Here is a 7,896-nt window from a genome sequence, read left to right as displayed (position 1 = left end):
TTAGGTCACTATGAAACACTCGGTCAAAAAATATGAACTTTATTTATTTCACAACAATTGAATATTGAACCAATTTTTTTTTTTCAACTTATATTCATCACTTGTGTGGGAGGAAACTGACCGAATACTTGTTCACGTCCAATCGGATATCAAACCATGTCTGTCTTGGTAAAAGGCAAGTGTGCTATGCAGTGCACCACCTGATCACCTCTAAACGTTTAGTCCCTTATTTAAAAAAAAAATGGAACTCAAATCCGCATTCAAATGCCCCTATAAAGAACATATTCTGTTATTGAAATTAGCAATGTCTTGAATATGATGTTAACGGCTCCTGTCTATAAGATACTTTGTGTGACAATATCGCCACACAGGGTTAGGGTTATACTATACTATAGGCAGTCAGAAACATCACCGATACATAATGTATTCTATACTATAGTTAGTCAGAAACATCACCGATACATAATGTATTCTATACTATAGTTAGTCAGAAACATCACCGATACATAATGTATTCTATACTATAGGCAGTCAGAAACATCACCAATACATCATGCATTCTATACTATAGGCAGTCAGAAACATCACCGATACATGATGTATTCTGTACTATAGGCAGTCAGAAACATCACCGATACATAATGCATTCTGTACTATAGGCAGTCAGAAACATCACCAATACATAATGGATTCTGTACTATAGGCAGTCAGAAACATCACCAATACATAATGTATTCAGTACTATAGGCAGTCAGAAACATCACCAATACATAATTGATTCTGTACTATAGGCAGTCAGAAACATCAACAATACATAATGTATTCTGTACTATAGGCAGTCAGAAACTTCACCGATACATAATGTATTCTGTACTATAGGCAGTAAGAAACATCACCAATACATAATGGATTCTGTACTATAGGCAGTCAGAAACATCAACGATACATAATGTATTCTGTACTATAGGCAGTCAGAAACATCACCAATACATAATGTATTCTGTACTATAGTCAGTCAGAAACATCAACGATACATAATGTATTCTGTACTATAGGCAGTCAGAAACATCACCGATACATAATGGATTCTGTACTATAGGCAGTCAGAAACATCACCGATAATTAATGTATTCTGTACTATAGTCAGTCAGAAACATCAACGATACAGAATGTATTCTGTACTATAGGCAGTCAGAAACATCACCGATACATAATGTATTTTGTACTATAGGCAGTCAGAAACATTACCAATACATAATGTATTCTGTACTATAGGCAGTCAGAAACATCACCGATACATAATGGATTCTGTACTATAGGCAGTCAGAAACATCACCGATAATTAATGTATTCTGTACTATAGTCAGTCAGAAACATCAGCGATACATAGTGTATTCTGTACTATAGGCAGTCAGAAACATCACCAATACATAATGCATTCTATACTATAGGCAGTCAGAAACGTCGCCAATGCATAATGCATTCTATACTATAGGCAGTCAGAAACGTCGCCAATGCATAATGCATTCTATACTATAGGCAGTCAGAAACATAACCAATACATAATGTATTCTGTACTATATAGGAAGTCAGAAACATCACCAATACATAATGTATTCTGTACTGTAGGCAGTCAGAAACATCACCGATACATAATGTATTTTGTACTATAGGCAGTCAGAAACATTACCAATACATAATGTATTCTGTACTATAGGCAGTCAGAAACTTCACCGATACATAATGTATTCTGTACTTTAGGCAGTCAGAAACATCACTGATACATAATGTATTCTGTATTATAGGCAGTCAGAGCATCACCGATACATAATGTATTCTATACTATAGTTAGTCAGAAACATCACCGATACATAATGTATTCTGTACTATAGGCAGCCAATACATAATGTATTCTGTACTATAGGCAGTCAGAAACATCTCCAATACATAATGTATTCTGTACTAAATAGGAAGTCAGAAACATCACCAATACATAATGTATTCTGTACTATATAGGAAGTAAGAAACATCACCAATACATAATGTATTCTGTACTAAATAGGAAGTCAGAAACATCACCAATACATAATGTATTCTGTACTAAATAGGAAGTCAGAAACATCACCAATACATAATGTATTCTGTACTATATAGGAAGTCAGAAACATCCCCAATACATAATGTATTCTGTACTATAGGCAGTCGGAAACATCACCAATACATAATGTATTCTGTACTATAGTCAGTCAGAAACATCACCGATACATAATGTATTCTATACTATTCTATACTATAGTTAGTCAGAAACATCACCGATACATAATGTATTCTGTACTTTAGGCAGTCAGAACCATCACCGATACATAATGTATTCTGTACTATAGGCAGTCAGAAAAATCGCCAATAATCAATGTATTCTGTATTATAGGCAGTCAGAAACATAACAAATACATAATGTATTCTGTATTATATGCAGTCAAAAACATCAACGATACATAATGTATTCTGTACTTTAGGCAGTCAGAACCATCACCGATACATAATGTATTCTGTACTATAGGCAGTCAGAAACCTCAACGATACATAATGTATTCTGTACTTTAGGCAGTCAGAACCATCACCGATACATAATGTATTCTGTACTATAGGCAGCCAGAAAAATCGCCAATAATCAATGTATTCTGTATTATAGGCAGTCAGAAACATACCCGATACATAATTTATTCTGTACTATAGGCAGTCAGAAACATCGCCAATACATCATGTATTCTGTACTATAGGCAGTCAGAAACATCGCCAATACATAATGTATTCTGTACTATAGGCAGTCAGAAAAATCGCCAATAATCAATGTGTTCTGTATTATAGGCAGTCAGAAACATAACCGATCCATAATGTATTCTGTACTATAGGCAGTCAGAAACCTCAACGATACATAATGTATTCTGTACTTTAGGCAGTCAGAACCATCACCGATACATAATGTATTCTGTACTATAGGCAGCCAATACATAATGTATTCTGTACTATAGGCAGTCAGAAACATCTCCAATACATAATGTATTCTGTACTAAATAGGAAGTCAGAAACATCACCAATACATAATGTATTCTGTACTATATAGGAAGTAAGAAACATCACCAATACATAATGTATTCTGTACTATAGTCAGTCAGAAACATCACCGATACATAATGTATTCTATACTATAGGCAGTCAGAAACATCACCGATACATAATGTATTCTGTACTATAGGCAGTCAGAAAAATCGCCAATAATTAATGTATTCTGTATTATAGGCAGTCAGAAACATAACAAATACATAATGTATTCTGTATTATATGCAGTCAAAAACATCACCGATACATAATGTATTCTGTACTTTAGGCAGTCAGAAACATCACCGATACATAATGTATTCTGTATTATAGGCAGTCAGAAACATAACCGATACATAATGTATTCTGTATTATAGGCAGTCAGAAACATAACCAATACATAATGTATTCTGTATTATATGCAGTCAAAAACATCACCGATACATAATGTATTCTGGATTATAGGCAGTCAGAAACCTAACCGATACATAATGTATTCTATACTATTCTATACTATAGTTAGTCAGAAACATCACCGATACTTAATGTATTCTGTACTCTAGTCAGGCAGAAACATCACCAATAATTAATGTATTCTGTACTCTAGTCAGTCGGAAACATCACCGATACATAACGTATTCTGTACTTTAGGCAGTAAGAAACATCACCAATACCTAATGTATTCTGTACTAAAGGCAGTCAGAAACATCCCCAATACATAATGTATTCTGAGATACTTTGTGTGACAATATCGCCACACAGGGTTAGGGTTATACTATACTATAGGCAGTCAGACACATCACCGATACATAATGTATTATGTATTATAGGCAGTCAGAAACATTACCAATACATAATGGATTCTGTACTATATAGGAAGTCAGAAACATCACAAATACATAATGCATTCTGTACTTTAGGCAGGCAGAAACATAACCAATACATAATTTATTCTGTACTTTAGGCACTCAGAAACATCACCAATAATTAATGTATTCTGTTCTCTAGTCAGTCAGAAACCTCACCGATACATAATGTATTCTATACTATTCTATACTATAGTTAGTCAGAAACATCACCAGACATAACCGATACATAATGTATTTTGTACTACAGGTAGTCAGAAACATCACCAAGACATAATGCATTCTGTCCTTTAGGCAGTCAGAAACATTACCAATACATAATGTATTCTGAGATACTTTGTGTGACAATATCGCCACACAGGGTTAGGGTTATACTATACTATAGGCAGTCAGAAGCATAACCGATACATTATGTATTCTGTACTATTGGCAGACAGAAACATCGCCAATATATAATGTATTCTGTACTAAAGGCAGTCAGAAACATGACCGATACATAATGTATTTTGTACTACAGGTAGTCAGAAACATCACCAGACATAACCGATACATAATGTATTCTGGATTATAGGCAGTCAGAAAAAGCCCCAATAATCAATTCATTCTGTATTATAGGCAGGCAGAAACATAACCAATACATAATGTATTATGTATTATAGGCAGTCATAAACATAACCGATACATAATGTATTCTGTCCTATAGGCAGTCAGAAATATCACCGATACATAATGAATTCTGTACTATAGGCAGCCAGAAAAATCGCCAATAATCAATGTATTCCGTATTATAGGCAGTCAGAAAAATCACCGATAATTAATGTATTCTGTTCTCTAGTCAGTCAGAAACCTCACCAATACATAATGTATTCTGAGATACTTTGTGTGACAATATCGCCACACAGGGTTAGGGTTATACTATACTATAGGCAGTCAGACACATCACCGATACATAATGCATTCTGTACTATAGGCAGCCAGAAAAATCGCCAATAATCCATGTATTCTGTATTATATGCAGTCAGAAACATCACTAATACATAATGTATTCTGGATTATAGGCAGTCAGAAGCATAACCGATACATTATGTATTCTGTACTATAGTCAGTCAGAAACATCACCAAGACATAATGCATTCTGTCCTTTAGGCAGTCAGAAACATGACCGATACATAATGCATTCTGTACTTTAGGCAGTAAGAAACATCACCAATACGTAATGTATTCTGTACTAAAGGCAGTATGACCGATACATAATGCATTCTGTACTATAGGCAGCCAGAAAAATCGCCAATAATCAATGTATTCCGTATTATAGGCAGTCAGAAGCATCACCGATACATAATGAATTCTGTACTATAGGCAGCCAGAAAAATCGCCAATAATCCATGTATTCTGTATTATAGGCAGCCAGAAACATCACCAATAGATGATGTATTCTGTACTATAAAGGGAGTCAGAAACATCACCAATACTTAATGTATTCTGTACTCTAGTCAGGCAGAAACATCACCGATACATAACGTATTCTGTACTTTAGGCAGTCAGAAACATTACCAATACATAATGTATTCTGAGATACTTTGTGTGACAATATCGCCACACAGGGTTAGGGTTATACTATACTATAGGCAGTCAGAAGCATCACCAATACATAATAATGCATTCTATACTATAGGCAGTCAGACACATCACCGATACATAATTTATTCTGTACTTTAGGCACTCAGAAACATCACCAATCCATAATGTATTCTGTACGATATAGGAAGTCAGAAACATAACCGATACATTATGAATTCTGTACTATTGGCAGACAGAAACATCGCCAATACATCATGTATTCTGTACTATAAAGGAATTCAGAATCATCACCAATACATAATAATGCATTCTATACTATAGGCAGTCAGACACATCACCGATACATAATGAATTCTGTACTATAGGCAGGCAGAAACATAACCAATACATAATTTATTCTGTACTTTAGGCACTCAGAAACATCACCAATCCATAATGTATTCTGTACTGTAGGCAGTCAGAAACATTACCAATACATAATGGATTCTGTACTTTAGGCAGTAAGAAACATCACCAATACGTAATGTATTCTGTACTATAGGCAGTCAGAAGCATCACCGATACATAATTTATTCTGTACTTTAGGCAGTAAGAAACATCACTGCTACATAATGTATTCTGTACGATATAGGAAGTCAGAAACATAACCGATACATAATGTATTTTGTACTACAGGTAGTCAGAAACATCACCAATAGATGATGTATTCTGTACTATAGGCAGTCAGAAACATAACCGATACATTATGTATTCTGTACTATTGGCAGTCAGAAACATCGCCAATACATAATGTATTCTGTACTATAAAGGAAGTCAGAAACATCACCAATACATAATGTATTCTGTACTATATGCAGTCAAAAACATCACCGATACATAATGTATTCTGTACTTTAGGCAGTCAGAAACATGACCGATACATAATGTATTCTGTACTATAGGCAGTCAGAAACATCGCCAATAATCAATGTATTCTGTATTATAGGCAGTCAGAAACATAACCGATACATAATGTATTCTGTACTATAGGCAGTCAGAAACATCGCCAATACATAATGTATTCTGTACTAAAGGCAGTCAGAAACATGACCGATACATAATGTATTCTGTACTATAGGCAGTCAGAAACATCGCCAATACATAATGTATTCTGTACTAAAGGCAGTCAGAAACATGACCGATACATAATGTATTCTGTACTATAGGCAGTCAGAAACATCGCCAATACATAATGTATTCTGTACTAAAGGCAGTCAGAAACATGACCGATACATAATGTATTCTGTACTATAGGCAGTCAGAAACATCGCCAATACATAATGTATTCTGTACTAAAGGCAGTCAGAAACATGACCGATACATAATGTATTCTGTACTATAGGCAGTCAGAAACATCGCCAATACATAATGTATTCTGTACTATAGGCAGTCAGAAACATGACCGATACATAATGTATTCTGTACTATAGGCAGTCAGAAACATCTCCGATAATTGACTCTGCCAAAGCCATCAAGATGTCTAACTGTAAAATTCCACTGTGTTCGTTTGTACATCAAGGGGATCAAACGTTGGCATGATTGGTTCCATTTACACAAAACAAACCCAATTATTATTATGAAGCAGATGTATATAGATGTAACGACAGTTTTCATTGGCTAAGAAGGACATACTGACAGTTTTCATTGGCTAAGAATGACATACCTCCACAAGTTTGGGTTTTGTATAAGATACAGACACCTTACAGTGAAAGCAGCTGTATATAGATGTAACGAGTTTTCATTGGCTAAGAATGACATACCTCCACAGGTTTGGGTTTTGTATGAGATACAGACACCTTACAGTGAAGCAGCTGTATATAGATGTAACAACAGTTTTCATTGGCTAAGAATGACATACCTCCACAGGTTTGGGTTTTGAAACCCAGTTCCTCTATGTATTCAGGATCAGTTTTGATGGCGACGAGATGATGCTCAGTTTTGTAGGCATTACTTTAAAACTGCTTTTTTCTTGATATTATCTTTCAATCACAGAATACCCAATAAAGAGTGGTACCATTATGAGCTGCTATGATCAGGGAAAAGAATATGAATCACTTACTAATAGCATTAAATGTTTAACTGTCAATGCTGTTCCAGTCTTTTTACAAGTCTATGGCAGTGTTAAATACGATTGACCACAAAATGGCAATTACTCAATCAGAAAGTCTCTGTTCTCTGGGAGGGAGGGGAACTGATTTATATCTTCTATAACTTGATCACATAGCTTTAGAAACAAAATGAGGAACATTTTGTTTGACAAAATTCAACTGTCTAATGTATTCACCAGCTTTTATATAAAGTCACATTTTGT

The sequence above is a fragment of the Mizuhopecten yessoensis genome, unplaced genomic scaffold (assembly GCF_002113885.1).
Source record: "Mizuhopecten yessoensis strain PY_sf001 unplaced genomic scaffold, ASM211388v2 scaffold5151, whole genome shotgun sequence".
NCBI lineage: Eukaryota > Metazoa > Mollusca > Bivalvia > Pectinida > Pectinidae > Mizuhopecten > Mizuhopecten yessoensis.
This window is presented reverse-complemented; position numbering follows the sequence as displayed.